The 11192-nt window shown below is 40.2% G+C and overlaps 1 non-coding gene across 1 annotated transcript; it reads right to left on the bottom strand.

Annotated features, from left to right (window-relative positions):
• Positions 1 to 6442: 6442 nt before the first annotated feature.
• TRNAE-UUC (transfer RNA glutamic acid (anticodon UUC)) lies at positions 6443 to 6514 on the bottom strand. The gene has a single exon. It is a non-coding gene; the product is annotated as a tRNA-Glu (tRNA).
• Between the last annotated feature and the right edge of the window lie 4678 nt (positions 6515 to 11192).

The following is an 11192-nucleotide window of genomic DNA, read 5'->3' as shown; positions in this document are numbered from 1 at the left end:
GGTTTCTATCCTGTAGAACAAGAGCGCTACTTAGTCTCTCAGTCGTGTGACTGTGCGACCCTAGGGACTGCAGCCTGACAGGCTCCTCTGCCCTTGAGGATTCTGAATATTGGAGTGGGTTGCCATGCCCTCCTCCAGGGGATCTTCCCAACTAGGGATTGAACCCAGGTCTCCCACATTGCAGGCAGATTCTTTACAAGCTGAGCCACCAGAGAAGCCCAGAACCAGAGTGGGAACTCCAAATGATCCCGTTTTTAGTAAGCTTTCCAGGTAATTCTAGTGTATATCACTAGAGGCCACTATTGTATGTGTGTATGTTAGAAAGTGAAGTGTTAGTTGCTCAGTCCTGTCTGACTCTGCGACCACATGGACTGTAGCTCACCAGGCTCCTCTGTCCATGGAATTGTCCAAGCAAGAATACTGGAGTGGGTTGCCATTTCCTTCTCCAGGGGATCTTCCCCACCCAGGGATAAAACCCGTGTCTCCTGTGTCTCCTGCATTGCAGGCAGATTCTTCACCGACTGAGCCACCAAGGAAGCTGTACGTATATTTCATGAACACATATGTGTATCATGTCACATTAAGTGTAAACGAAGTAAGTGTAATAACATGATGAATACTTCCTGAATTCACGGGGCAAAAGCATTAAAAAAGAAAAGTACAAGACCTTAAAGTAGACTGATTATAAAAAGGGTAGGGACAATGGCAGATGAGGGTACTGGAGTTGAGATGCCAAGTACCAAGGTTACCTTCTGCTGTACATTTTGGTGGGGGGGTCTGACTTGGGGCTTTTTCTGTAGGACTTTGTCATCTGGAAAGGGAGAATATTTGACTATTTTAACTGACAACAAGCTCAAGAAGACCAGACTCAGCAAGACCGAGGCTGTTTTTCTGTGTTTTGCTTTTTTGTCTTTCCAATGTAGACTGGTTAATTTTTAGAATAGAGCAGAAAGAAATCTCAAATATCCTTCAATCCAGTGTTCTTCATAGTGGGAACTGCTGTAAATTACAGCTCTTGAAATCAGTTTTGTGGGTCACAACAAGCAATTTTTTAAAAAGAAATGCATCTGTTCATCACCCACAAGTAGTGTTAAGAATTATTACTTTGAGAAGCTTGTTTTAGTTTTACATGTAAGAAATAATGTCACCTTATAAGATGTATTTCTAACATCTTAAACCAGCCCCTGGGGTCTCTGTAAACTGAAAGAGGCTGAAAACTCTTGAGTCTTTCACATAGGATACCTTCTATCTCATTTTCATTTTTGGAAGTTTCCTACATTCATCACAGCTTGTCAAGTATAGCTTCATGGAAATAACCTATTGAGATCCTTTCTGATAGAGATCCGAAAAGGATGCCATTAGGCCAAATGTTTCCAAGTGAATGGCAGAATTTGGTCCAGAAGTAAATCAGTCAGGAGGACCAATTTCTGCAGAAAGGTTAGAGAAGAGCAGAGCCACTGGGGATGTGCCCCTCCAGCACTTCACATCCCCTAGCAAGGCTAGTATCCAAAAAAAAAAAAAAAGCAGACAGTAGAAGCAGAGAAGTGGTAACATGAGCACGACTCAGTTTGGTGGTGTTAGCTTTAAAGATAGAACACAGGGGCTCTGAGCCAAGGAATGTGGGCAGGCTTGAGGGGCTCAAAAAGCAGAGAAATGTATTCTTCTCTGGAGTCTCAGTAACGAATGCAGCCCTGCTGACACCTTAAACAAAAAAAGCAGTACCAAGTGTTGGCAAGGATGTGGAGAACTATAACCTTCAAACATTGCCGGTGGAAAAGTGTAATCATGCACTTGCTGTGGAAAGCATTGTGACCGTCCTCCTAAAAGTTCTATGTAGAGCTACCATTCGACCTAGCAATTCCACTTGTAGGTATATACTCAAGAGAATTGAAAACGTGTTCGCAAAACCTGTACAAAAGTGTTTATAATAGCATTACAAGCATACCTCAGAGATATTGCAAGTTCAGTTCCAGAATAGCAGTAAAGTGAATATCACAATAAAGCAAGTCACAATATTATGTTTATATTATACTGCAGTCTATTAAGTGTGCATTGTATCTAAAAAATACATATCTGAATATAAAAATACCTTATTGATAAAAAATACCAAAACAATTACAATAGAAACATCAAAGATCATCAATCATGAATCACTGAAACAAATATAGTAACAATAAAAATTTGAAATATTGCAAAATTACCAAGATGTAACACAGAAACACAAAGTGAGCAAATGCTCTTTCAAAAATGTCACCAATAGACATTTTGCTCAAGGCAGGATTGCCACAAACTTTCTATTTGTAAAAATCACAAGAAAGCAAAGCACAATAAAATGAGGTCTGCCTCGAGGTATGAGGTATGATTTGTAGTATATAGCAAATCAAAAACTTAGGGGAGACTTCTGATTAAATTTTGCAAATTGACTACAAGGTTTTTTGTCTTCCTTTCTTTGTGAAATCTCACAAGAATTAAGTGAAAGTCGCTCAGTCATGTCCGACTCTTTGCAACCCCATGGGGTATACAGTCCATGGAATTCTCCAGACCAGAATACTGGAGTGAGTAGCTTTTCCCTTCTCCAGGGTATCTTCCCAACCCAGGGATTGAGCCCAGGTTTCCCACATTGTAGGCAGATTCTTTACCAGCTGAACTACAAGGAAAGCCCAAGAAAACTAATAATCCTTTCTTAACTTTCTACTTTGGAATACTTTTACATCTACAGAAGAGTTGCAAAGGTAGTAAGGAGCGTTCCTGTATACCTTTCATCTAGATTCCCCTAAGTTAACATATGTCACCTATTAAAATTAAGAAATTAACATTAGTTCAGTACTATTAACTAAGCTAGACACATTATACAAATGTTAACAAGTTTTCCCCAAAGTCCTTTTTCCTCCCCAAGGTTCAATCCAGGATACTGATTGTATTTAGTCATCATGTCTCCTCATTCTCCTACATTCTCTGACAGTTCCTTATTATTTTATGTTTTTAATAACCTTAACACTTTTTGAAGAGTCCTTATCAGCTGTTTTGTAGGATGGCCTTCAATTTGGACTTGTCTGATGTTTTCTCATGATAACTGGGATTACTATGAGATTTGGGGAATAAGACCACAGTGTTGATAGCTCTTTTTATCATTCATATAAATTATATGATATCAACATGACTTATTGGTGGTGGTGTTTACTTTGATCCCTTAGCTAAGTTTTTCCTCTGTAAATTTCTATTTCTCCATTTCCATACTCTATTTCTTAGAAATCAGTCATCTAGTCCAGCTCATAGTCAATAGAATGGGGAGGTGGATTAAGCTTCACCTCTTGGAGGAAGAAGTACCAAAGAATTTGTGAGTATAAAAATAAACACAATTATTAATTAAAATTTGGAGGTGAGATACTTTGAAGCTATGCAAATATCTTGATTTTCCTTAAAGTTTTGCCCATTAGGTTTAACATTCATCAGTGGGTCTTACCTGCATCAAATTACTACTTTGGTGTTCTAATGGTGATTTTCTATGTCCTTCATATCACCTACATTTATTACTTGGAATTACTCTGTAAGTAAGTCCTACCTTATTTATTTAATCATTAACTTATATCAGTATTGCTATTGTTGTTTAGTTGCTAAGACATGTCCGGCTCTTTTGTGAGCCCATGGACTGTAGCCTGCCAGGCTCCTCTGTCCATGGGATTTCCCAAGCAAGAATACTGGAGTGAGTTGCCATTTCCTTCTCCAGGGAATCTTCCTGACCCAGGGATTGAATACACGTCTCCGGCATTGCAGTCAGATTCCTTACCACTGAGCTACCTCGATGTTTTATTCTTTGTGATATAATCAAATAGCATCTGATTTTCTCAAATTGATCCAGTTTTGTCCTTTAGAAGCTCTTTGGTATTGGCTCATGTCCCTTTGACATGTCCAATGTGTTAGGCAGAATTTTAAAGATATTCCCCTCAAGATTCCTGTCCTTCAATAAAATACTAATCTTGGTATTGCTGTAAGGAGATTTTTTTCAGATATAATTTAACACTCAATCAGTTGACTTTAAGAGTGGGAGATGATCCTGGATTATCCTGATCTGCTGAGTAAAATCACATGAGTTGTTAAAGCATAGACCCTTCTCTAGCTGGTGGCAGAAGAGGAAGGCAGAAAAGAAAGGAGAGGATGTCGAGGACGTTCAAAGCAAGAGATTGATTCAATTTGTCATTGCTGGGTTTGTAAAATGGAGGTGACCAAGAGCCAAGAAATATAAGGAGTCTCTAGAAGCTGGAAAAAAAAAACAAAAACAAAAACAACCCTCAGTCAACAGCCAGGAAGGAAACAGGGACCACAGTCCTCTAACTGCATGGATTGAATTCAGCCAACAACCTGAATGAGTCCAGCAGCAGGTTCTTCCTCAGAACCTTCAGATAGGAGTCCAACCTTACTGCCACCCTGACTTCAGCATTCTGAGATCTTAAGCAAGGAATCCAGTTGAGCCCGCCTGGATTTCTGTTTCAAGCCACTACTTTTGTGGTTATTTGTTACACAGCAAAGGAAAACAAATACATTTGCATATTCTTTACAAAACACTTCTTTACTTTTTAGTACTACAAGACATTCCAGGTTCATCTTGTACTTCCCCTGCCCTGATCCTAGGATCAACTATTTCTTTAAGGAGTCATGGTTCCTTTTATTAGAAAATGGTATTTAGAAACCAAGATCTGTGCCCTGTGTGTGTTCATTGCTAATGGGGCAGCATTGTGTCTAGGCCCTCTCAGTGGACAGAACTAACTGTGCACACACACACACACACACACACACAGGAGTTCATATTGATGTCTCTGACACTAAATCTTTTCCTTTTTGCAACTTTTTTCTCTGACGTTGGAAACTTGGCTTCCACTATCTACAACATATAATATAAACTTCTTTGTTTAACCTTCTGCTGCTGCTAAGTCGCTTCAGTCGTGTCCGACTCTGTGCGACCCCATAGACGGCAGCCTATCAGGCTCCCCGGTCCCTGGGATTCTCCAGGCAAGAACACTGGAGTGGGTTGCCATTGCCTTCTCCAACGCATGAAAGTGAAAAGTGAAAGTGAAGTCACTCAGTCGTGTCCGACTCTAGCGACGCCATGGACTGCAGCCCACCAGGCTCCTCTGTCCATGGGATTTTCTAGGCAAAAGTACTGAAGTGGGGTGCCATTGCCTTCTCTGGTTTACACATGCAATGTATGGCTATACATGTAATGAACTGCTATACTACACTCTGAAACAGATATACCAACTAGAGTACAGTTAATTTTGGCTTTTGCTTTGCAGTACCCAAAGGGTTTCCCTGGTGGCACAATGGTAAAGAATTCGCCTGCTAATAATGCAGGACACATGGGTTCAATCGCTGGGTTGGGACAATCCGGTGGAGAAGAAAATGGCAACTCTCTCCAGTATTCTAGCCTGGGAAATCCCATGGAAGAGGAGCCTGGCAGGGTACAGTCCATGGGGTTGCAAAAGAGTCAGACATGACTTAGTGACTAAACACTACTACCACCGCGTCAAATGTCGTTTCTTAAAGTTACTTAGGTCATCTCCATTATTCCCTATCCACTTCAAGGAAGTGATTTCATACATTTTGCTATGGTCTGAATGTTTGTGTCTCCCAAAAGTTAATTTGTTGAAATGTTAATGTGAAATGTGATTGTATTAGGAGATACTCAGTCATGAAGGCAGACTTTTCATGGATGGAATTAGCATCTTTATAAAAGAGACCCCAGAAAGCTCCCTAATCCTTTCCACCATGTGAGGACACAGTGAGATTGGCAACCTACAACCCAGAAAACAATTTCATTAGAATTCGACCATGCTGGCACCTTCATCTTTGACTTCCAACCTCCAGAAATGTGAGAAATAAATTTCTGTTGTTTATAAGCTACCCAGCCTGTGGTGTTTTATTATAGCAGCCCAAATAGACTAAGACATGTGTAATTCAGTTAGATGTATCTGTACTCTTTCCTGTATTCTCCTGACATTCTAGTTGACTTTTAAAATTTCCATGTAGAAGGCTTTCTCAACTTTGGTACTGTTGACATTTTGGGCTGGATCATCTTTTGTTTGGATGGTTGTCTTGTGAGTTGTTGGATGTTTATCAATATTCCTAGTCTCCTACTAGGGTGCCAGTAGCACCAAGTTCCCCAGTGTGAGAACAAAAAATGTCTGCAGGTACTCCTAAATATCCCCTTATGGGCAAAATCACTCCCAGTTTAGAAGTACTAACATAGGTAAAAGTCACTCTGTGGTGTATGGTTTTATGGGTTTGCATATGCGTGTTAATCGCCATAATAACATATAGAAGAGTTCTACCACCCTAAGAATTCCTTTTTGCAGCCTGTTTGCTATCAAACACATCCATTACCCCCAATCCCTGTGACCCACTGATCTGATTTTTTTTTTTGGCCACACGGCTTGTGGCACCTTAGTTCCCCAACCAGGGATTGAACCCAGGTCACAGCAGTGAAAGTGCTGAGTCCTAACCACTGGACCATCAGGGAATTCCCTCACTAATTTGATTTTAATTCCATAATTTTAACTTTTTTAGTACATCATATAAATGTAATTACACAATAGGTAGCCTTTAGTATCTGACTTTATTCAGCCAGTATAATGCACTTAAATTTTGCATGATTACATGTTGTTGCATGAAACAAAAGTGTATTTCTTTTTACTGCTGAGTAGTATTCCATTTTATAGATGTGCCAATATTTATTTATATATTCAACTGTTGAAGAACATCTGGATTATTCCCAGATTTTGGAGACTATGAATAATGCTACTATGATTATTCATTTGCAGGTTTTTGTGTGAATATGAGTTTGAAATTCACTGAGTCATATGGTAAATATATATTCAACTTTACATTAAACTGCCAATTTGTTTTACAACATAGCGGTATCATTTTGCATCCCCAGAAGCAATGCATGAGAGTTCTTCTTTCACATTCTCACCACCATATGCAATTGTGGAGGGTTATAAAATTTTATCCATCCTAATAAGTATGCACTAGTATCTCATTGTGGTTTTAATATGGATTTCCTTAATGACTCTCAATATTGAGCATTTTTTCATTTATGTTTTTTTCCATTTGGATATCTCCTTCAGTTAAGTCTCTTCAGGCATTTTGACAATTTTAGAAAATTGTATGTTTATTTACTTGTCTATTTTTGGCTGTGCTGGGTCCTGGTTGCTGCACACAGGCTTTCCCTAGTTGTAGCGAGCAAGGGCTACTCTCTGGTTGTGGTGCATGGGCTTCTCAGTGCTGTGGCTTCTCGCTGCAGAGCCTGGGCTCTAGGGCACTCAGACTTCAGTAGTCACAGAATGTGTGCTCAATAATTGTGGTGAGTGGGCTTAGTTACCCCTTGGCATGTAAAATCTTCCCGGACCAGGGATCAAACCCATCTCCCCTGCACTGGCAGGTGAATTTTCAACAACTGAAACACCAGAGAAGTCCGGTTATATTGACAATTTTTAATTGAATTTTTTTCTTTTGCTGAGTTTTGAGAGTTCTTAAAATATTCAGAATATAAGTATTCTATAAGACATGTGATCTGCAAATACTTTCACACAGTATGGCTTGCCTTTTTACTCTCTTAACAGTGTCTTTCATAGACCAAAAGTTTTCATTTTGATACAGTTCAATTTATCATTTTTTAATTAATGTCATACTGATACATATTTTCTTGTGGTGTCATACCTGAAAACTCATTGCCAAAACCTGTATATCACAGATATTCTCCTATATTTTCTCCTGAAAGTTATGAAGATTTTCTTCTGTCTTTGTTGTTGTTTGGTCATTCAGTCCTGTCCGACTCTTTGCGACCCCATAGACTGCAGCACTCCAGGTTTCCCTGTCCTTCACCATCTCCTGGAGTTTGCTCACACTCATGTCCATTGAGTCGGTGATGCCATCCAACCATCTCATCCTCTGCCCTTCCCTTCTCCTCCTGCCTTCAGTCTTTCCCAGCACAGGTTCTTTTCCAGTGAGTCGACTCTTTGCCTCAGGTGGCCAAATTATTGGAGCTTGAGCTTGAGCATCAGTCCTTCCAATGAATATTTAGAGTTGATTTCCTTGGTGGCTCAGACTGTAAAGCGCCTGTCTACAATGCGGGAGACCCGGGTTTGATCCCTGGGTCGGGAAGATGCCCTGGAGAAGGAAATGGCAATCCACACCAGTACTATTGCCTGGAAAATCCCATGGACAGAGGAGCCTGATAGGCTACAGTCCATGGGGTCGCAAAGAGTCGGACACGACTGAGCGACTTCACTTTTCTTAAGGATTGACTGGTTTGATCTCCTGGCAGTCCAACAGATTCTCAAGAGTCTTCTCCAACACCACAGTTGGAAAGAATCAGTTCTTCAGTGCTCAACCTTCTTTATGGTCCAACTCTCACATCCGTACATGACTACTGGAAAAAACATAGCTTTGACTATATGGAACTTTGTTGGCAAAGTAACGTCTCCAATTTTTAATGTGCTGTCTAGATTTGTCATAGCTAATATGGGAGACCTGGGTTCGATCCCTGGGTTGGGAAGATCCCCTGGAGAAGGGAAAGGTTACCCACTCAAGTATTCTGACCTGGAGAATTCCATGGACTGTATATCCCATGGGGGTCTCAAAAAGTCAGACATGACTGAGTGACTTTCACTTTCACTTTCTTACAAGGAGCAAGCATCTTTTAATTTCATGGCTGCAGTCACTATCTGCAGTGATTTTGGAGCCCAAGAAAATAAAGTCTGTCACTGTTTGCACTGTTTCCACATCTATCTGCCAAGAAATCATGGGACTGGATGCCACGATCTTAGTTTTTTGAATGCTGAGCTTTAAGCCAGCTTTTCACTCTCTTCCTTCATCTTCATCAAGAGGCTCTTTAGTTTCTCTATGCTTTCTGCCATAACAGTGGTATCATCTGCATATCTGAGGTTGTTATTTCTCCTGGCAGTCTTGATTATAGCTTGTGTTCCATCCAGCCTGGCATTTTGCATGATGTACTCTGCATATAAGTTAATAAGCAGGGTGACAATATACAGGCTTGTCATACTCCTTTCCCAGTTTGGAACCAGGACATTGTTCCATGTCTGGTTCTAACTGTTGCTTCTTCACCTACAAACGGATTTCACAGGAGGTAGGTAAGGTGGTCTGGTATTCCCATCACTTTAAGAATTTTCCACAGTTTGTTGTGATCCACACAATGAAGGCTTTAGCATAGTCAATGAAGCAGAAATAGATGTTTTTTTGGAATTCCCTTGGTTTTTCTCTGATCCAATTGATGTTGGCAATTTGATCTCTGGTTCCTCTCTGCCTTTTCTAAATCCAGCTTGAACATCTGGAAGTTCTCAGTTCACATACTGTTGCAGCCTAGCTTGATGGATTTTGAGTGTTACCTTGTTAGCAAGTGAAATGAGTGCATTTGTGGGGTAGTTTGAACATTCTTTTACATTGCCCTTCTTTCCGATTGGAATGAAAACTGACCTTTTCCAGTCCTGTGACAACTGCTGAGTTTTGCAAATTTGCTGGCATATTTAGTGCAGCACTTTCACAGCATCATCTTTTAGGATTTGAACAGCTCAGGTGGAATCCCATCACCTCCACTAGCTTTGCTCGTAGTGATGCTTCCGAATGCCCACTTGACTTCACACTCCAGGATGTCTGGCTGTAGGTGAGTGATCACACCATTGTGGTTATCTGGGTCATTAAGAATTTTTTTTGTATAGTTCTGTGTATTCTTGCCACCTCTTCTTGATATCTTCTGCTTCTGTTAGGTCCATGCCATTTCTGTTCTTTATTGCGTCCATCTTTGCATGAAATGTTCCCTTGGTATCTCTAATTTTCTTGAAGAAATCTCTGGTCTTTCCCATTCTATTGTTTTCCTCTATTTCTTTGCATTGATCATTGAGGAAGGCTTTCTTATCTCTCCTTGCTATTCTTTAGAACTCTGCATTCAAATGGTTATATCTATCCTCTTCTCCTTTGCCTTTCACTTCTCTTCTTTTCTCAGCTATTTGTAAGGCCTCCTCAGACAACCATTTTGCCTTTTTGCATTTCTTTTTCTTGGGGATGATTTTGATCATTGCCTTCTGTACAATGTTATGAATCTCCATCCATAGTTCTTCAGGCTATGATAGACTCTGTCTGTCACATCTAATCCCTTGAATCTATTTCTCACTTCCACTGTAAAATAATAAGGGGTTTGATTTAGGTCATACTTGAATGGTCTAGTGGTTTTCCCTACTTTCTTCAATTTAAGCCTGAATTTTACAATAAGGAGTTCGTGATCTGAGCCAGTCAGATTCTGGTCTTGTTTTTGCTGACTATATAGAGCTTTTCCATCTGCAGCTGCAAAGAATATAGTCAATCTGATTTCGGTATTGACCATCTGGTGATGTCCATGTGTAGAGTCATCCCTTATGTTGTTGGAAGAGGGTGTTTGCTATGACCAGTGCTTTCTCTTGGCAAAACTCTGTTAGCCTTTGCCCTGCTTCATTTTGTAGTCCAAGACCAAACTTGCCTGTTACTCCAGGTATCTTGACTTCCTTCTTTTGCATTCCAGTCCCCTATGCTGAAAAGGACATCTTTTTTTTTTGGTGTTAGTTCTAGAAGGTATTGTAGGTCTTCATAGAACCATTCAGCTTCAGCTTCTTCGGCATTAGCAATTGGGGCATAGACTTGGATTACTGTGATACTGAATGGTTTGCCTTAGAAACAAATTGAGATCATTCTGTCGTTTTTGAGACTGCACCCAATCAATACTGCATTTTCGACCCTTTTGTTGACTATGAGGGCTACTCCATTTCTTCTAAGGGATTCTTGTCCACAGTAGTAGACATAATGGTCTGAATTAAATTTGCCCATTCCCATCCATTTTAGTTCACTGATTCCTAAACTGTTGATGGTTCCCTCTTGCCATCTCTTGTATGACCACTTCCAATTTACCTTGATTTATGGACCTCACAGTCCAGGTTCCTATGCAATATTGTTCTTTACAGCATCAGACTTTACTTTCGCCACCAAACACATCCACACCTGGGCCAATGCTTCCGCTTTGGCTCAGCCTCTTCATTCCTTCTGGATCTATTTCTCCACTCTTCTCCAGTAGCATATTGGACACCTACCGATCTGGGGAGTTCATCTTTATTTTCTTAAGTCTTGCATCTACATTTTATGATTTACATTAT

The sequence above is a fragment of the Bos grunniens genome, chromosome X (genome assembly GCF_055505025.1).
Source record: "Bos grunniens cultivar Pamir isolate PY7600 chromosome X, Bosgru_T2T1.0, whole genome shotgun sequence".
Classification (NCBI taxonomy): Eukaryota; Metazoa; Chordata; class Mammalia; order Artiodactyla; family Bovidae; genus Bos; species Bos grunniens.
This window is presented reverse-complemented; position numbering and strand designations above follow the sequence as displayed.